This window comes from Nannospalax galili, unplaced genomic scaffold (genome assembly GCF_000622305.1).
Source record: "Nannospalax galili isolate Female #2095 unplaced genomic scaffold, S.galili_v1.0 scaffold235, whole genome shotgun sequence".
In the NCBI taxonomy this organism is placed as follows: domain Eukaryota; kingdom Metazoa; phylum Chordata; class Mammalia; order Rodentia; family Spalacidae; genus Nannospalax; species Nannospalax galili.
The window spans coordinates 5,151,031-5,173,534 of record NW_008338118.1 but is presented as its reverse complement, the minus strand read 5'-3'; positions in this window follow the sequence as shown (position 1 = coordinate 5,173,534).

Sequence of the window (22,504 nt, the reverse complement as noted above, 5' to 3'; positions counted from 1 at the left end):
AATAGTAATTGAGTATTTGAAATCAATCCTGTCTCCTGTTTATTTTAACATTTATTATTTCTAGACATTGGCATTGCATTACTTGTTCTTCCTGGGGACAACTGTGTTATCGAATAACCCTTAGGATAGCTAAGCTAACCTGTCTTGATCCATCTGCGGAAGATAGGGGAGAGGACAATACCACAGGATCCCAAAGTTACTTAAAGAAATAAGAACAGTAAACGCTGGAGGGATTTTGCCCAGACCATAGCATGTCCTCTCTGTTTGGCCTCAGCTCATTATTGGATGGACACCCCCTGACTGTGAGCAATTTTTATTTCTTGAGGCCTGCTGATACTGGCTATGGTTCTTCCATTGATTTGAACATAATCTGCGTGTTGCATCTTTATTGGATTGCCGTGATTCATTTAAAAGGAAATGTTTTTGATCCTTGCTGACTGGCTTTCATGGTGGTGTGGGGAGGGTATGGGGCTAGTGAGCAGCATAGGAAACAAAACACTTTTAGTATTGCTCTTGGGTTTATGGCTAGAAGGGAGAACAGCTAAAACACATTAGTCCTTTTGCTATTCGGAGGTTTGACTTCTCTAGCTAGGGGGCCTGGATTCATGATCCATTTTCTGTTTCCTGTCCAGCATTTATCTGATGCGATATGCTCCATGTCTCTTTTCATTAACTGAGTCCTATATGATGTCAATTGAGAAAAGCAGAAGCAGATGTTATGAAACACTTGTAGTGGCATGAGAAAGATCTGCTATAAAGGCCTTTTACTTTGTTCCATTGTATATTTTACTATTGTGTTTTATGCCTGCAGCTTGCTGTATTGAAAGAAAATATTTCAGCTGGGCCCTGCTGGGTTTTTTAAAGTTGCTTTTGAAAAGCTAGATAAAAGTGAGCTCAATATATGGCAAACAAACAACCCCACTGAGGCACATGACAGTGATGCAGACGTTTTACTTGAAACCAAGCCTACAAATAGAGACATAGGTGAAGTTTAGCTTAACTTGATATAAACCATGTTTGATGATTGCAAATTATATTGTGGAACAAAGTGTGAGGGTTCCCTTGCATCAGAGGACCTCCTGCAGACTATGTCCTAACATGGCTGAGGTAATAGCATGCTTTTAAGAAATGAAGGTAAATAGATGCTCTACTCTCATTCAAGAAAAATGTATATGGAATTCTGAGTAAGAAAAAAAGTCTAATTCTCTTCCATCTTTTAGGTGAGCCACAAACTCAGCTAACAGACAAGCTCTTGAAAACTCTGAAGTTCAGTGCTTTACTGCTGCTTCAGATGGATGTGAGAGACAATGTGAAAACCCAGTGTTGTTGCTGAAATTCTAACAATGTGAAAATGAAAAGGAAAAACATTAGAACTTGGCAGATGATTTAGAAGAGGTTAGACAGACAAAAAGAAGACTCTGCGAAAGGAGACACACTACTTGACTTATACCTGATTTATACTTATACCTAACACTGACTTATGCCATTCTTTGTAACCATATTTTAATTACTAAATGAAGTAGTAAGTATAATAATGAAAGGCAAAGTCATTGTCCTTGTAACACTGTGGCATGCATAAAGAAAACAAATATAAAGGAATCCCACACATTAAATTTATATTAGCTTTGAAGCAATACAAAAACCAGTAACTTAAATAATGGGCATCAGTGCTTAATAACATGAATATATTTTCAAACTGTGCAATTAACAATATTGCTAATTGAGCCTGCCTTATTACTCTTTCTTTGTCCTTAATAATTGGAGAGGTGTTACAGTTTGAATAGAAAAAAGTCTACATAAGCTAAAGTGTTGATTCTTTATCTCCAGCTGGTGGTGCTTAAAAGTTCTAAAGCTTCTGCCAATTTCAGGAGATGGGGCTTTACAGAAGAAGGTGCATCACTGGGAGCACGACTTTGAAGTTTATCCCTGGTCCCTGGTTGGGGCGTCTCGCTCTCTGTTCCCTGTCTGAGGAGAGCAGTCTTCTCCGCATGTTCTTGTGCTCATACTCTTCCTCACTAAAGCCAAGGGCTGTTGACCGAAGTATTTGAAACTGAGCTTAAATGAACTGTTCTTCCTGCAAGTTGCTTTGTCAGGTATTTTCTCACCATGACCCAAAAGTAACTAACTGTAGGTATATAAAGTCTTTCCAAAGGCAAAAGTAAAGGAAAATCTAATCCTTATCATTAGAAAGACTGACAAGCTCCTAAATACTGTAATAAATGATCTAATGACTCAAAATTTTCAACTGCTCAACAGCTGCTTGCAAATTACTGAACATCTCTTTAGGGGAGGGTGGCTTAATCTCTTCTGACTGTTTGAAATATTGATCATTGTATCTAAATATGTGAGTCCAATATTAGTGAAACCATACATAAAATTTAGATATTATTTGAAGGGGTTAAATTTACTGACATCTGCTTCAAGAATTATGCTCTTCAGAAGTCATTCCCAAGTCAACATTATTTGTAAAACTACTCCATGAATGAAGATTTAAAAACTGTTAGTTGTCTCGTTTCTATGGAAACCAGCAGTAATTGACACTGATTACTGAACTCAGAGAAAGTAGAATCAGAAGGCACCATTATAAAGAAGGTACCTCTATATACTATGAAGGTGAATTAGCTGCCAGAAATAACCGTTTTACTTTAGATTCATTATCTGTGTAAAGTAACTTTCTATATATAAAGCCTAGTTTATGTTCTAAAAGGCTACTTTCATTCTTCCTAGATAATGCATCTATTAAGGTATGATATGTGTGTCTGTTTTTATGAGTAAGATTAGTTCCAAGCTGATAGTTTTTAAAATTTTTCAGATGCCAGTAATGGTCTACAATTTTACAGAGTCCAGGCAGAAAGCATCAGCTTCGTTATTTGTCCATGTATGCCTTTGAAACTTGCTACTTTAGACTAAGTACTAAATGGCATACTCTCCTGAGTTCATCAATTGCTAGCAGTAGGCTAAAATGTAGAGAGATCTCATTTATGCCCTTTGTAAATAGGGTGGGAACAAAAACTAAATAACTCTAGATAATGAGCATTTGATCAGTTCAATTAAGATCTATCATATCTAAATTAAAACAATATTGGTATTATTAGTTTAGCTCAGTTTTCTTAACAGAAAATATATTAAAAAGATAGAAGTAAGGATTTTTAAAAATCACGTTTCTGTATTTGTGAGATGGCTCAGTGGATAAAGGTGCTTGCCACTAAGCAGGACAAATGAGCTTGATCCTCAGGAACTGACTTCCAGAAGTTGCTTTCTGACCCTCATATGTGCACTATGGCATGTGCATGCCCCACACCCAAATAAAATAAAATGTAATAAAATCTTGCTTCAAGAGTCTGGTTTATAAACATCATATTAATCAAATAGGTTTCTTCTAATTTATTATCTTATGTATAGCATACATGGTATCTGGGCAGAATCATACATTTGAAGGCATGTACTTTAACCTTGAAGCTTTCTTTGAGTTTGGTGGTGGAAAGTTCTATTTTTACATGGATGCCTGATGAAACTCATGTGTCTTAGGTAAAGTCCATTGGCAAGGTTATAATTGTCCATGGACCCCTGACATTGTATGCAAATCTACCCACAATGAAAATACACATTTCAACAATTCTTCAAGACTTCTATAATGGGTAGGTAACAAGTTTCTAAAGTGTAGTCTGTGAAACTCTGGAGGAACCTTAGGCCCTTTTGGTGGGATCTAAAGCTCAAACTACTTAAGAACACTAATACTTTGTTCATTTTATGTGGTATATAATTTGTGGTAAGTAAAACTGATGCCTTGTCAGCACAAAGCAAGGCTGTGGCATGCAACTACAGTGCAGTCCGTATACTTTCCCCTGCCACGTACGAGCAGGTTTTTCAAAGGATACTTCAGCTGCTTAATGATAAGGTTTCACAAACTTATCTGATTATCCCTTGAACATTTAATGTGTTCATCTTAGTATTTTATATTGCATAAAATACTTGTGGAGTACATGGAAGAATGGTGATTCTTTTGAGGCAAAGCAGCCATGGATTATTTGACTAGAAGTGACTGAGATGCTTTATAATTTTAATTTTTGCCAAGGCGCCCTTTCATTTTAAAGAATGAATGACACAGTGTAGTTATTCATAGTTGGATATTTGAATATGATTTTGAGAAACTGAATGAAATAGTAGTGTCAAGGGAAAGTAACTGACAGCATATATAACTAGTGATAACGAGTTGAGCATCCAAATTGAAGCCAGAGTTTTGAGAGATTCACATTTACTGTGAAGAAGTTGACAACACTTAGAAACTTTTATGCAAAGTTTGGTAGTGATATTAACAAATGTGAAAATTTGACATTATATAATGTAATGTGTGGATATGTAGAGTATCCACATGACACAGGGAAGTAGTAGCTTTCAAATGATAGATTTCTCATGTGAAAATATTGTTTATCACCTCACCAAAGATGATGTACAGAACACGATCTACATAAAACGTGAAAATATTCTCAAGATCTCTTGTTATTAAGGGATTTCAAATGAACACAATGAAGGGCATTAGTATCACACATGCACACACCACAACCACCACTACTAAAGCCAGCAAGTCTTGGCAAGAATGTATATGTCTAACCAAAAACTGTCATGGGTCTTGTGGCACATTGATAAGAAAACTGTGCATGCACACAAATGGAAAGTTCATTTCGGTGCCAGAATGCATGCAAATCCATTGTGGCTAAGTTAATGAAGCCATTTCAGAAAGCTATGCACTGCAGTTCCAAACATATGGCCTTTTGGAAAAGGAACATAATGGAGACAGTGTGAAAATTGGTGGTTGTCCCAGGTAAGGGGAGGGTGGAGTAAGCAGAACAGAACACTTTTAGGATAATGAAATCCTTCTGTAGGCTACTGTTACACTAGACATGTGTCATTATCTCCTTTTTTTCTGACACCTAGAATGTACAACACCAAACTCAGCCAGACCTAATGCAAATTGTAGAAGCTGAGTGATCACAACATATTAACATTCATTCACTGATTTATACATCCACTACTCAGATATGTTGATATTTGGGGAAAACTGGCATGTGTGGGATAGATATTTTAGGAACTTTCACATCAGTTTTGTTGTGAACCTAAATTAGCTGTTCTAAAATGAAGTCTTTTAATAACCTAGGCACCTAAGGCTCATGGAACAGAGTGGAACAAGGGGTAGAGGGAATGCTGATCAACTCTCACCAGCAAAACTTCCTCATACAACAGAGTGCAATGCACACAGAAGGCCACAACTGGCCAAGTTTTTAGAATAAGAGACTGCAGAGTATGTGTCCCTGGATAGGACTCCTCTATTAAACCTCACCCACCCATGGCTCAGGGAACATTGTGGAAGAGGGGGCTGAAAGATTGTAAGAGCCAGGGTGAGTACATGAAACAGAGACTCTCAGGTCACTGAGAACTTGATCATATGGACTTGCAACAATGGTGACACCATGCACAAGACCCATGACAACTAAATCAGACAATAACCCAGCCTAGAACTGGGGAAACAGCAACAGGCTCTAACCCTAGCTGAAGTAGCATTCACAACTGATTACTGCAGGGTGAGGGAAAGTAGAACTTCTTCAAGTGAGTGACTCTGAATAGGCTGAGTAGACTCCAGTGGATGTACTTGCACTTGAGGGACATCTGGATATAAAAGTTTGAGTCAATAGACTTTAAAATATATGATAGAATGCATGAAATTTGGTGGGGAGGGCTATGGTGGGGCACAGATGGAGGAAGGAGTCTAAATTTAATTAAGATTCATTATATGAAATGCATAAAAACTCAATAAAAATATTTTAAAAAATAAAAATTACTTCTGCAAAGTGCATGTCCCTGAATAGGACAAATATATTAAACCTCACCCTCTCATGATTCAGGGACCACTGCAGAAAATGGGTCAGAAATATTGTAAGAGCCAGCATTGGTACATGATCATAAGGAAAGAGAGAGTCTCCTAGATCTCTGGGAACCTCCTCATATAAACTTACAGGAATGGCATCAGTGTGCACAACACCCCTACAAACTCAATTGGACAAAAACCCAGCATAGAACTGGGGAAATGGACAGCAGACTCCAACCTTAGCCAAAGAACTATTGGCAACTGATTACTGCTGAGTGAGGGAAAGTTGATTTTCTTTAATAGAGAGACTCTAGACAGGCTGACTAGACTCCAGTGGATGTGCTTGTACTGATGGACATCTGGGTACAAATGCTTCACTTGATAGGCCTTAGTGTATATGACATAATGCATGAAATCCAGGGTGTGAGGAAGAAATAGGGGTGCCGATGGGAGAGGGGGTATAAAGATGATTACAAGGTTCTGTATGAAATGCACAAATTAGAAGAAAAATATACATTGAGAAAAAATAAATAAAAATTACTTTTAGGTAAAACTTATGCACAAAACAAAAGGTAAAGCAAAGAATTTCAGTTTCACAGTGAAAATGTCATTGATGTGGTTATATGTAGAATGCTGTAACTAATATTTGGGAAACTACCACCTAACACCAACTACCACCTACTGAGTTTTGCTGTGACATGAAAGGGTAATATTTATAATTACCTAAAAATCTAATAGCGTACTCTTTTCATTTCAAGCTACAAATTTGGGTAACATTTATTCTCTTCATTTACTTCACCCAAAACATATTGTAGCAGACTGAAGGTAGATGTAGACGTAAGAATCTAGCTGTCTTTGGGGCTGGAGAGATGGCTCAGCAGTTAAGAGCACTGACTGTTCTTGCAGAAGACCAGGGATCAAACCCAGCACCCACATGGCAGCTAACAACCCTCAGTAACTCAAGTTCCAGAGGATCTGATGCCCTCTTCTGTCTTCCATGGGTGTTGTATAACATGGGTGCACTTATATACATGTAGGCAATACACACATACACATAAAATAAAAATAAATAAAATATAAAAAGAATATAGCCATCTTTCACTAAGACACCTGACATTTGTGTGAACATTTGCAGAACAGAAGGAAGATAATGCCATGTGTTTTATTTTGTAAGATGAGTGTAGTTATTTTGGGTATTTATATTATGCATAGAGTGTTCTGTATCATTTTAAAAATCGAGGTAACTTTTTAACACCTAATTTTAACTATCAGTTAACAGAAGTGATAAGAATGGGTAACAGAACTGATATGAGTTAAAGCACTTTGGATTCCATAATAATTGTTAAAAGTATAAACATTTTTTGGCTAGAATGTTAAAAATATTTTATTTATTTTTTATTTTATGTGTATGAGTGTATTACCTGTATGTATGTAAGCATACTTATGTCTTCCAATGCCTGTAGTGTCTGCTGAGGTTAGAAGAGGGTGTCAGATTCTCTTAAATTGAAGTTATGAATGGTTAGCAGTCATGTGGGTGCTGGGAATTGCACCCAGGTCTTCTGTAAGAGCAGCCAGTGTTCTTAACTGCTGACACATTCCTCCAGTTCCTAGACTAGAACATTTTTTAAAAAGATTTATTTTTATGTGTATGAGTATTTTGTTTACATGTATGTATGTTTATCTCATGTTTGTCTGGTACCCATGGAGGTCAGAAAAATGACATAGAATTCTTTGGAACTGGAGTTACAGATTGTTGAGAGTTGCCTCGTGGGTGTTGGAAACTGAACCTGGAGCTCTGCAAGAGCAGCAAGTTCCACTGAACCATCTTTCTAACCCAGAGATCAAAGCATTCTAAAATCCCAGAACTGCAAAAGAATAATGTCTTATGTATTGGCCAAATTTAATACTTGTTTCTCTTGACATCATAAGTTTAGATTACAGATTGCCTGTTTGCTCCAATGATTTGGAATTCTGGAAATTTAAGAATACATATGTATTTGTTTAATTTACTAATAGTAACTGTTTTGTGCACTAATTGTATGCTAAATAATATTTTCTTAGCCGCCTACAATAAGGTCTGCTCACTTACATGACTGTTTCTTCTGTTTATTGTTATGACTAATAGCTATTAATGTAAATTAAATTAAATAAGGTACATTGTGGAGTAAAATACATAAGAAAACAAAGTAGTCTGGTTTGTACAAAATAAAAACAAAACCTAAACAAGTAAACCAAATGTCAGTCAGCAGTGTGGATGTGGACGCTTCAGCCAAGACAAACATACTTAGACAAAACACATCATACAATCCACAAAACCATAACAAAAGATACCATGCATTTTTCCAGATTCTTTGACTTTGTCTATTTACTTCATATTCAAAGAAAAACAACTTTTAGATGAAAGTTGTCCACTTTAGATTTTCATGAATTCCCTGAACTTTGCCTGTGCTTATGAACTTAATGTGTGTTTCCCTTCCTTCCAGGAGGACACTAAGACTATTTTAGTTTTCTTCCCCTCTCTTTTCCCCCCTTCCTTCCTTCTTCTTTTCCTTCATTTTTGTTTTCTTTTCTTGTTTTTTGTGTTTGATGATTGTGACACTCTGTGACATATGTCTGCTATGTCTGATTCTTAATGAAAACAACTTTCAGTTCAAAAGCATTTTTTAGCAATCAATCAAATCACTCTGGGTGTTTATTGTAAGACTATCAATCCATTTTTGTTATATTCTGATTTCATTTAAGTTCAGTGTAACAAGCTAATATATTATACTACTTTTGTTTTGTAATCTTCTCTGTCAACAATTTCTGAAATAAATTATTGATAAATAATAAAGGATAATAGAAAGCAAGAAATCAGCCCAGACAAAGACAAATATTTTGCAGATAAGCAAGCTAATAGCAAGTCATTTACTGAGTCACTGAGCTAATAAATATAATAGAGTAATTAGTGCTAAGATTAGCACCTGGTTTCCATTTTTATTAGAAGTACTGATTATTACATGTGTAAACTATTTTACATTTATTTAAAAGCACTACTACAGAGGAGAAATCTAGTCTTATATGTTGAACAAGTTATGGGTATAAACTAAGTTGTAAACTGTAAGACAGAGAAAGTGCATGGATGGTGTTCGAACGGACAAAAAAGGCATATTAGGCATTTCAAATGGAAGATCACAAGGGTGTTTTGCAGTTGTGAGAACCATTTTAAATGAGACTCCTAGAAAGATTATGTTTCCCATTGAAAGCCATTAGGCCCCCCAACACTGACCATGACAGCAGTCATAAACAAAAGAAGATCCTCCAGTCACGAAGGAGCCTTTAGGAAAAAAGGGTAGAGTAAGCACCCTGCATTGTGGTGCATACTGCTGGGCAGGTCCACTATCACAGTCTACTGGAAGGCATGGGCATCCTCCTAGAAACAATTTATAAAAGTCTTTGTACCAGGAACTACTTGAGTTAAGTGAGTGAGCAATAATTCAAACTTAAAAACAAGAGTTCTAGAACAAGAATTGAGCATCCTTGTGCAATCAGACCTTATGTGACAGCAGTGATGCTTAAGTCACCGATGAAGACTTCAGAGATTATAATGTAGAGATCACTGCCAGAATTCACTTCTTAAGGGTTTCAGTATCTGTTTGTCAATGAGGAAGAGAGAATTACAATAAGACTCTCCCACAATTTTTTTCATATTCATTGTATATCAATATATAAACCATAAAGTTACTACTATGGATTTATTAACAAACATTCTGTTGTTTCTATGAAAATTTCTTGCAATCTAGGTATTGGGAGCTGCATATTTTACTTGAACCTTTATATCAGGATTTGGTTATTCAGGTGGTGAAGGACACATAGTATTTGGACTTTGCACATTCAGAATCTTTGACCAAGATCTGTTTACATGAATTCCTCCTTGGAGTGTTAATCATCTCAGAGTTCATTGTTTTGATAATTTCATGCCTCGTCAGGGTATCATATATTGCAAGCATGCAGAAAAATGCTTTTCAGATCGAAACAAAGCCCAATAGCTAAAGCTATTTGCAATAGACCAAGAGCTTCCTTTTACATAACAAAGCAATATATCCAAGATTTAATTTTGTCATTGCTTTCCGTTTTCTATAAAGACTGCTTGATACAAAAGGTCACAGTATCAGCAAAACGTAGACAGATTTTTGCTGAATGACATAAACCTGTCAGAATGCTGAGCTTTGATGTTCCATTAAGTGATCGATGTAGATTACTGACTTTTGGCTAAATGCTACTCAACCAGATAAGGTCAATACCTGTTAGTTCATTGGTGGAATAATTAATCAATCAATACAGGATGCTTGGAGTCAGGGAGAATTATTGCCAGGCTTGTATCTCTGGCTTTGGTCACAGAAATTATTTAAAAACATCCTTGCAACATTAACCCCCTCTGTGTAGGATTTACTGCAGCATTATTTATACAGGAGAAGGGAAGGAAAAAATTCCAGTGAGGAGTACTTCTTACAACCTTGAGCTCCCCAGAAGGAAAAGCTTCTAACAAGCTGAGAGCATCATCATTAGTTCTTCCTTTCACATCGTCGCACTCTGCTTGTAAAATAATTACATGCAATTTTTCTATTTTACAGTTGGACCACATGACTCCCTGTTCTTTTGCACAGCATCTCACCCCTCCCCCAGACTGTCTATCTGAAGGCTGGAACTGTTCACCTTTAAACATCTCAGCCAGAGGCTTTTATGGTGGCTGGTTATGGTATTTCCTAAGAGCTGAAAAATAATCCATCTAGTTCACAGAAAAATTCTCTCTTCTCACTATTTCCTATGCAATCCTAACTCTCCTTCTTAGAAATGCAGAACACAGGATTTGTGTGTGTGTGTGTGTGTGTGTGTGTGTGTGTGTGTGCACTCAAAAGTGTGGGTGTATTTTAATATCTTTGAACTTGTGAATTAGGGAGAGTTCATCATAGTTATTAGCTGAAGATCCTTGCTGGTTTTAATTAGGTACTGGTTCTGATTCTCTGGGATAAAACTATATTTTCTGCAGTTTTTCTTTTGAAAATGTTATTTATTATTGTAGATGTGGGGGGCACATGTCATGGCGAGTGTGCGTGTATGTGCATGTGTGTAGACCAGAGGACAATTTTATGGAGTCAGTTCTCTCCTTTCTGCTTTAAGTGGGTTCCAGAGATTGGGATTGCACACCAAATGCATTTACCCACTGAGCTATCATGATGGCTCTTTTCTGCATATTTTCCTAAACTATTATTTTTTTTCAGAATTAATAATAATGCTTTTATTTACTTTAAGAAATAATTATTATTTACTGAGACTCAGGCATAGTAATGATCTTTGCAGTCAAGGGATTTGACACTTAACCAGCACGTTGGTGCATCCTGGTGCACCATGCATATGATTTTCCATCATTTCTGCATCTCTTACCTCCTTTAATCCTTCCATATCTCTATGAAGGAGATACAGCAGAAACATTATTATTACAGTATATCTATTAGGAAAAATAAATGTAATAAGGTTTATTTCTTGTTAATGACATTTATTTAACACACACCCCAGAAACAGAATACAGAATTCCAGAAGCCTCGGGAACATAGCTTAAAATGATTGATAAATTCAACTTAGTCAAATAAATAATGCCCAAGATATGATATAACATCAGGAGCTCCATTAACTCCAAGTTTTCTTTGTGTGAATTTCAAAATCATGTGATTTATTCATATAAAATCCAAGGAAAAAATGAATACAAGGGCCAAACTATTACTGAGTGCCCTAAAGAACCATTCTCAGCTGAGCTTTGGCTCAGATAAGCTCTGCATATTGGTGCTTGCACTCTGGTTTATTGGCACGCTTCCAAAATTATTGAAATCCGCAGCAACACAAGCAGAGACAAGAGCCCTGCCCTCAAATGGGACAGCGGTACTACGCTTCTGAGTTGAGACAGGAATTAGAACTGCGTTTTCTGAATCTCCCCACTGGGTAGTGGAGAGGTGACCTCAGAAAATTTCTCACAGCATAGTGGAGGCAAAGCCCTGTCATTCACATGGTCTTCTTATGGACAAAGTGTGCATGCTCTTCTGAAGACAGTTGCTATGGGATTATACAGGAACTGGATCTCCCTACTGAGTAGAACTCATCTGGAAGGTCTGGAATTTCCCTCTCCACACTTGACTTGTACTATGATTTCAAATGAGCTAGTATATGACATCATCTGAATTATGAGCTCTGAGATCTGGTACTTTGTTGACATGCATGTATGCATGTTTTGGATTTTGTTGCCCTAGTTGCTCATTTTGAATCTTTTCTGCTCTTCCCAATTCTAGGTGGAAGTCAATGCTTCCTCCCCATAAACCAGAGGTTTCAAAATGTCAATGCAATACTGCAGTGTAACTTTGTGTAATGCTCTGCATACGAAACCTCTAAAAATGGAAGCTTCACTAGCAGATCTTGGAACCCTCTCTTTGGAAGCTTTACAAGCACATCATGTAAGAAGTTTGACTATCTAAGACCATCGTGCTTGAGGTCAAAGATAAATACTTTCATTGACAGTGCTTAGTCAAGTCTTCCATCCATTCCTTTCAAGTCATGGGACACACGGTGAATCACCTTGAATCGGTAGATCAACTAGTCTACCAACTGCCTTCCCCAGTCATTGAACAAGTGGGTGACTGAACCAGTCCTGCTAAAGCTTCTGAGGCCCTGTAGGGTACAGCTCAGATTTCAGTGCTGTTCTGGGAACAAGACTCTGAACTTTTGGCTTCTTTGCTTGCAAGGTTAAAGAGTTCTTGAGCCCAGAGAAAACTTTCAGAGTTAGTAAGTTAAATAAGAAACTGAAGGTATACACCTAAAGGCGAGTGCTGAGGGAATTAGTGGGACTAACAGTTCCCAATCCCCTGTTGGTCCTGCATAGAGCTGTCATAAATAGTTTCATGGAAGCCATCCCATTGTGGATCTTTGACCTGAATTTTATCCCAAGTTGCAGATTTATGTGTGCTTTGTATTTCCTCCCCAATTGTTATAGCCTGATTTTAAATGTTCCCTTGGGCTGCAGAGATGGCTCAGCCGTTAAGTATACTTGCTGTTCTATCAGACATCCCAGGTTCAAGTCCCAGCACCCACATGACAGCTAACAAGCATCTGTTCAGCAACATTCAGTTCCAGGCTTGGTTCTCACTGCAGTAGTATTCAGAGAGAGGGCCTTTAAAAGGTGACTGGATAGTGAGGACTCAAAATTCCTCACTAGATTTATCCATTGGTAGATTTATAGTTTAATGGGCTATTGTGGGTTGATGAAATCTGTGGCAAATGGGGTTTAGTTGGAGAATGTAGGCCATTGGGGGCGTGACTCTGAGGAGACCTTTTCTTTTGCTCTGTTTCCTGTTTTTAATGAGGTGAACAACTTTATTCTGTCACACCCTCCTGTTGCCATGGTGATCTGTCTCACTGTAGGCTCCAGTGTGACTGAGTCAACCATGGACTGAAATTTTTGAAACTGTGTGTCAAAATAAATCTTTTTAAATTACTCTTAATTATTTTGTAAATTCAGCACTTTAAGATCTTGGTCTAGGGTGCTATTTTATATATTCTAACTTTAGTTAGAGTTCATCATCTATTGTGTTAGTTACTTTTCTTAATGTTGTTACAAAATACCAGACAAAAGCAACTTTAAGAAAGGAAAAGTTTATTTTGGCTCATGATTCAAGGGGATTAAGGTATGATCTATCATGACGGGGAAGGCATGGAAAAAGGAGCTTGAGATAGCTGGTCACATTGTGTCTGCAGTTAGGAAGCAGGAGAGATGAAGACGAGCTAGTTTCCTTTTTCCTTTTATTCAGTCTAGGACCCTGGCCCATGGCCTGGGGTTGCTTATGTTCAGAATGGGTATTCCCTCCTTAGTAAACCTTTCTGGATTTGAGAACTAACCAGTAAACTCAACATCTCCTGATTTCCCCCAACTCTAGCCAAATGCCACAATGGAAATGGCCAGTTGACCAAGTCTTCTCATATTTGCTATGTACCTACCTGAGACCTTGTCAGCCATGGCTTGCTAAGTGATATGGCAGCTTGAGACTTATTTATTGAATTATAACAGATTGAAATAAAAATTTTCAGTTTCATATGTATCACTATATAAAAAACATGTATTTTAAAATATTTTATTTATTATTTTTATTTTATGAGTGTTTTGTCTGCATGTATGCAAATGTACCATAGGTGTACAATGCCCATGTAGGCCAGAAGAGGATGTCAGATTCACAGAACTGGAGTTATGGATGGCTATTAGCAGCCATTTGGGTGCTGGGAATCAAACCCAGATTCCCTATAAGAACAGCGAGTGTTCTTAACCACTAAGCCATCTTTCCAATCCCACCTTTTATATTTTCACAACTATTTATTTCATTAAAAAACGACAGGGAATTCTCAACATAGCCTAAATGTGTTTTCAATAACAAACCACTTCCGTGAATGAACCATATTTATTAAACAACTCATGAACTAGCCACATATTTAACAGCAACAGTAAAAACAGACATTCACCAAGGTTCTGTATGGACGTCCAGTGCTCATGAGGTCTTGGTGAACTGAACCTGCCATCTCAGGGCATCTCAGAGTCAAGGAAGTGTTAGGTAGATCTCTCCTTATGTAGGTTCATTTTTTTGTTGTCACAACTCTTAATAATTTTTAATTATTACTGTAGTTATTACAGCATGAAATTAATGTTTGAAAGAACACATAACCAAGTATCTCATCACACCTCAATATAATTATTGTCAATTAAAATAAAATTTGAGAAGAAAAGAAAAACTACTAGTGTATATATCAAAGGGAAAATGGGGAAAAAGGGGGTACTTTAACTGGGGAGGGAAGAGGGAGGTTAGACAGGGAGAGAAAGAAGAAAGAGAAATAAAGCTTAAGTTATATGAAAAGCCAGAAGGAAATATATTAACTCCAAACTCCCTTAAAAATACACATACAATATCTGAACATGAGTGCATGTGTATACCTGAAGGATGTATAGCAAGAAACAGTGCCAGACAGGAGAAACCTCCCTTCCAGTGGTTGGTCAAACAAGTCCAAGAGAGTTCCAAAATAACATAGGCAATTGCCACAGCCCTTGATTACCTCCCAGAACTTGAAGGTAAAACCTTATTGCTGAAGACAGGACATACTTTGGACATAGGACTTGGAGCAATGGAGCTGGAACTGACTTTAAAGCCTTCTCCCTTAAATGTAGTTCTCACAGTTCTCACAAGCTCCTAAGGGAGAAAATCAGTCAATGGTCCAATCTAGCTATAAAGCCTAATAATCACAATGGCTGAAAGAACAAACTATCTTTATTGGTGCAGTGGGAGTACAGGTATCTAGGGGGTAACGAAAAGCTATCTAATTGGACTTAAAGCCCTCTCAATGGGAGGGAACTCATGGCACTGTAAGCATGGCCAAATACATATGGCTGGGGAGATCATAGATCCTACATAAAACTCTACTTCTATCATATCTCTAGACAATGAAATTTCTTACTGTATGTTAAATATAAATTCTTATATATGTATGGACAAATATACCATATACCATTCATCAAAGAAGCTTCTTTTTGCAACAACTGGAAACTACTGCATAATTCCATAGCTGGTCACACACAGAGACTACAAGTTTGAAAGATGCCTTGTCCTAAGTGACGCATCAACAATGGAACCTCTACACCTAAGGTTCATGGAACATACTGGAATGGGGGAATAGAGAGAATACTAATTCATCCCTCAGCTCTTACCAGGTTCCTCATGCAACAGAGTGCAATGCACACAGAAGGCCACAACTGGCCAAGTTTTTAGAATAAGAGACTGCAGAGTATGTGTCCCTGGATAGGACTCCTATATTAAACCTCACCTACCCATGCAAAAGAGAGGACTGAAAGAGTGTAAGAGCCAGGGCTAGTGCATGAGCATAGGAAACAAAGACATTCAGACCTCTGAGAACTTGTTCATATGAACTTGCAATAAAGGCAACAGCATGCACAAGACCCATGCTGATTCAGTCAGACTAAAACCCAGCATAGATCTGGGGAAATGGACAATAAGCTCTAACTTTAGCAGAGAGAGAAACTATTGGTAACTGATTACTGCTGGGTGAAGGAGAGTTGATCTTTAAGGGATTGACTCTAGATGGGTTAACTAGACTCCAGGGGGTGAATTTGTTCCAAGGGACATCTGGGTACAAATGCTTGACAGGATAGGCCTTATCCCACATATATGACAGAATGCATGAAATCTGGTGGGGAGTATGGGAGGGTGTGGATGGGGGAGGGGGTCTAAATTTGATTAAGATCTATTATATGCAATGTACAAAACCTCAATAAAATATACATAAAGTAATAAATGTGAAAATACATATAAATTTCTTTGACCACTGGCTGATCACATAACAAATATTTGGTAAAATATAATTATTCTATTGGTTATCTCTGCCTGTCTCTGTCTCTGTCTCTCTGTGTGTTTGTCCCTATGTATCTTTGTGCGTGTCTACATATTTGTGTGTGTGGAGGCTAGAGGTCAACCTCAGGTGTCTTTCAATAGGTGTAGGCCTTGATTTTGGGACAGGGCCTCTCATTCGTCTAGAGAGAAGAAGGTTGGACTGGCTGGTCAGCTGGCCCCAGGGGCCTGCCTATCTCTGCTTCCATGGCAATAGGTGTACAAGTTCATGCCATCATGTCTGGATTTTATTTTACATGTATTCTGGGAGTTGAACTCAGGTTGTCATCCGGCAAAGCAAATCTTTGACAGACTGAGCTGTCTTGCCAGTTTTGCATGGTTCTTATGTATAAGAACTTCAGCTGAATTGAAAAGTTAACTGCCTTTTGTATTTGGTATACTGTTTTATTGTCTTTTCTATCTTTATGAATATTAGAAAGCAAATACCTTTCAAAATCACTATTTTACAAATATACTGTTAAATAAAAGGAATACCTTGAATACTTCCAAGGAGAGAGTAAGAAGCAATCTTTTCAAACATCTATTGAATTTTTGATAACTATAAGTACTCTGCATTTATTAATTCAGATACTACTAGTTTAAAGTACTCTGAAGAAAAATATTGAATAAGTATAATTTTATTGAACAGATTGTATTTATACAATGTAAAAATAAAGAAACATTAATATTGTATACATCAAGATTTTACAAATTTCTGTTACAATGGAAAGAATTTCTATAATAGGAATCTACCTATAGCAATTTTTTACTTCTTACTGTATTAATAAGGCCATTGCAGTTAATTTATGAAACTTAAAACATAAAGTTATTAAATATCATAAGAGACTTTGGCTTTTCACTACCTCTGACTACACATTTGAATAAAGTATCCTCAGTTAGATGATACTAAAAGGTCCCACGTGGATCATCCAAGACTGAGTAATACTTAGTTTTGTCATATTATTGCCCCATTGACAACCTGGGTTATGATAGAAAGATAAGTCTTCTATACATGTCCATTCATCTAACAGCATAAGGTGCAAAGTCCCAGGAGGTATCTAGCATGTAAGAGCCTGGTCATCCAATCCTGTCCCTCCTGCCCTCCTTCTCCATGAATACTGACATTTTTGGCTGTCATGTCATTATCGGTGTTGTGATGGCTACTTGTCTGGATTCACTTGACTTCAGATGCAGGTTCTTATCCATAAAGATTCAGTTCAGGTTCCCTATGTAACAGAAAGCCTGGCAAAGTGAGATGAAACATCTCAAAGTGTTTGTAATATCCTGTGTATAACTACATTTATCGTATTTCATAAGATTTTGTGTAGCATAATTTGTAGTCTACAAAATTAATTCACTGTAAGCATACAATTAGATGATTTTTAAAATAAATTATGGAGTTGTAAAAGCATCACTACCACCCAGTTTACAGCATTTTCATCATCCCCCAACACTTCTTGGTTCCATCAGTCACTTACTCTCAGCCTAAAATTGATCAGTCTTTGCTTTTACAGGTCTACTTTTTCTCATGGGTGGACATGTCATAGCAAGATTTATGGGTTGTGGGTAAATTTATGTATAAATTTTAAAGAAACAATCAAACTATTCTGAGAAGTGGCTGCAAGATTTTACATTCACTCAAATAAGGCATGAAAGTTCAGCCTCTTTGCATTCTTCACAGCATGCGTTATTACTTGCCTTCTCCTTGTAACTGATGAGAGTACAGCCTGGGTGCGGTGGTGCACACCTTTAATCCCAGCGCTTGGGAGACAGAGGCAAGCAGATCTTTGTGAGTTCGAGGCCAGCCTGGTCTACATAGTGAGTTCTAGGATAGCAGGGGCTACAGGGAGACCCTGTCTCAAAAAAATGAAAAAATAAAAAATAAAGTATAACTGATGAGTTATGAAATAACACCCCTTGATTACTAGGGGTGATGAGTTTTAATTTTACATTCAAATCAGGCATTCTATGGTGAAGTGTACTTTTGACCAATTTTTTTCTTTGTGTTAATTTTATTTTATTGTGGAATTGTAAGAGATGTTTACATGTTCTGAATGAAAAGTGTTTAACAGATATATATTTAGAAAATATAATCCCAGTTTACTGATTATGTTTTCATTTTCTTTGAAGTATTTTTTGAAGGACTAAAATATTTAACAACTTTGTGCCATTGCACCCTCTGTGCCTTGACTCCCCCAGCCTCATTTACCCTCCCATCTCCTCTGCTGGTCTCTCCTCCTAGTTTGGGTCCTGCCCCGTTCCTTGTCTTGGGGCCCCAGACCCCTCAGGAACCAATACTGCTTCCTGATCTTTTTCATCCAGACTAACATAGGGCCTTCTCTGGGCACCAGGAGCACTGCTTCTGGGCCTGGCCCTGCTCTCACCTCCCTCTGCTTCTCTGGGTTTGTACCACCCACCAGCCTCTTTCTGAGACACTGGGGATGACTTTTCCTCTTCCTGATCCTTTGCATCAAGACCAACACAGCTCCTCAGTGCAGTCCCCAGGAGTCCTTGGGGCCTCTTCTCGCCCCATATGCCTTTGCATTTCTGGGTGGCATGGCCACCAGCTGCCCTAGACCAGCATCTTTCCTGGGCCAGCTCCCAGGCCAGTCCACGCCCCAAATTCCTGAGGCCAAAATCATTCCTGGAGTGATTCAGACCTTAGGAGAAAGCCTGAAAACATCTGACCCTCATCTGAATTGGGCCTCTATGGGGACTCCTGAAGACAAAAGCAATCCGGCCACTCCAATATAAAATCAAAAGAGAGAACCAGAAGCTTAGAGGAACCAGCCTTTCATGCCCAAAAAGTAAACCACAAAGACACATAAAGTTCACAAAAAGGAGCACACCTACACTTTAAGGCCTGAGTCTCACACAGGAATCAGAAACCACAAAAGAAATTCACATGTTGAAATCACAGAGAAAAAAATAATAACACGAAAAACCCAAATAACATATCCCCACCAAATAGCAAAAGTCCTCTAGAGGAGTACAATGAGAACCCCCTAGAGATAATGCTGGACATAGAACTCAAAAGGACAATTATAAACATGATAAAAGAATTCAGTGAACTTAACACACACACAAAAGAAATCAAAGAACTGAAGGAAGATAGGAATAAACTTCTGAATGAATTCAGAAAAGAGCTAGAAATATTGAAGACAACACAGGCTGAAATGAAAAAGGAAAGTTCCTGTATCAGGAAACCACAAATTAAACTCTACAACTATTTGCACACAAATAGTTGTCTTCTGGAAACTTGTGCTCCTTTACTACGAAGAATATGATGAATTAAAGAAACAAAAGGAGTAGACTTACCCTGTCCCATTATACTTGCTTAAATTGCAGCTCTATCCTAAACACCTCCTCTGGGTGCAATGTCGGGGGTCCCTGTTCGGTCACCAGCTGTCACGAGTCAGTGACCACAATCCAAACCTGAAGGGCTTGGGGACCCCAACGGATAGAAATCAGGACACAGGGGATGCAGAGGTTTATGTGCCAGTGCATGTTTATTGTGAACCAAACCAAGGTTATATAGGAATCAGATCTGGAGTAACCAAGGAATAACTAAGGATACATCACTAAACAGAAAGTAACCAAGGAATAACCAAGGATACATTATGCAAGAATCAAGAATACATTACTTCACCAACTGAAACTCACACAATGTTTACAGTATCCAAGATTCAGCTACATATTTATAATATCCTAGATATAAGGTGCACTGTTTGTGATTACTCTCAGCAACTACTATAATCTATTATTTCTATATAGAAACCAAGCTAACAGTGCTGAGAAACTCCAGTGCCCATAAACTGAAACAGAACTCTTTAGTTATGTTTCCAAGACTGCCAATTAATCAGGGAAGCATAGCCTGTCAACTGAGACCACAGAAGCAGAGAGCAGGGAAACTCCCAGGGTGGAAGCATTCTTTCTCCAATGCTTAAGTCAAGGCAAGTTGCCATAGCTTAATGGAGCAATGGCTGTGCCCATAATAATAGCTCCCAACAAAGAAGTAGAATCCCAAGATAATGACATGGGCCAGATCTTCAACAGAATTGTGGAAGAAAATTTCCAAAAATTAAGAAAGACATGCCCATACTAATACAAGAAGAATATAGAACACCAACCAGACAGGACCAGAAAAGAAACTCTCCATGGCACATAATAGTAAAAACACTACACTTACAAAACAAAGAGACAATTCTGAAAGCTGCAAAAGAGAAACAACACGTCACATATAAAGGAAAGCCCATTAGGATTATAGCTGACTTTTCAGTGAAAACTATGGAGGCCAAAAGAACCTGGATCAAAGTATTCCCAGTTTTAAATGACCACAGATGCCAACCCAGATTACTATACCCAGCCAAAATGTCTATTATAGTTGAAGGGGAAAGAAAAATCTTCCAAGGCATAAATAGGCTGAAAAAATTCATGTCCACAAAACCAGCCCTTTAGAGAGTTCTGGAAGCAATACAAAGAGCTGAAGAAAAGAATGACTATACCCAAGGGATTGCCGAAAGAAATCCAATGAAGGTATAACTTCGAAAATTACAGCTATATCAAGAATGTAAACAGAAATAAAAATGACAGGATTCAATACTCATCTTTCATTAATAACTTTAAATATTAACAGACTGAACTCCCCAGTCAAAAGACACAGACTTTGTGAATGGATTAAGAAACAATACCCATCTTTTTGTTGTCTGCAAGAAACTCATCTCACTTTCAAGGACAGACACTATCTCAAAGTGAAAGGATGGAAAAACACCACAAACAAATGGCACTAAGAAAAAAGCAGGCGTAGCAATTCTAATATCTGACAAAACAGACTTTAAACTAAAACTAACCAGAAGAGACAAAGAGGGCCACTTCATTTTGATCAAAGGAACAATGAATCAAGAAGATATTGCAATCATGAACATATATTCACCAAACTCTGGTGCACCCAACTTCATAAAAAAAAATACTACAGGACTTTAAGACTCAGATTAACCCCAACTCATTAACCTCAACTCAGTAGGGGACTTAAATACCCCACTGTATACATTAGATAGGTCAACAAGGCAGAGACTTAACAGAAAGACATCTGAATTAAACAATACCATATATCAAATGGACTTAACAGATATCTAGCGAGTATTCCACCCAAACATCAAAGGACATATTTTCTACTCAGCACCCAATGGAAACTTCTCCAAGATCGACCATATACTGGGGCACAAAACAAACCTCAACAAATACAAAAATATTGAAATAATTCCATGCATTCTATCAGACCACAATGCACTAAAGCTTAGGATCAACATCCGAAGAAGCCCTAATCACCACATGAACACATGGAGATTAAACAACACACTCCTGAATGATGAATGGGTGAAAAGAGAAATTAAGAAAGAAATAAAAGTATTCCCGGAATTAAATGAAAGTTACAATAACACAACGAAACCTCTGTGACACGCTGAAAGCTGTCATCAGAGGAAGTTTATAGCTCTAAGTGCCTACATAAAAAGAATCAAAAAGACCACAAATAAATGACTTAACATTGAAACTCAACACTCTTGAAAAGCAACTGCAAAAGAAACCCAAACCCAGCAGACAAGAAGAAATAAAAAAATCAGGGCAGAAATCAATGAAATTGAAACAAAGAAAACAATACAAAGAATCAACAATTCCAAGAGCTGGTTCTTTGGAAAGATAAACATGATTGACAGACCTCTAGCCCTGTTAACCAAAAGAAAGAAAGAGCACCTCCAAAACAACAAAATCAGAGGCAAAAGGTGAAACATCACAACAGACACCAGAAAGATACAGAACATTATAAGGGAATACTTTAAAAACCTATATGCTACTAAATTTGAAAACATAAAAGAAATGGACGGATATCTAAAGGCATGGGAACCACCAAAACTAAACTAAGAAGAGATTAACAGCTTAAACAGGCACATAACACAAAAAGAAATTGAAATGCTAATACAAAGCCTCCCGACTAACAAAAGCTCAGGACCAGATGGATTTACAGCATAATTCTATCGGACATTTAAAGAAGATCTGCATCCAATATTACCTAACTTATTCAAAAAAATAAAAATGGAGGGACAACTTTGAAATTCCTTTATGAAGCTAGCATCACTCTAATACCAAAGCCAGGTAAAGATACAACCAAAAAAGAAAA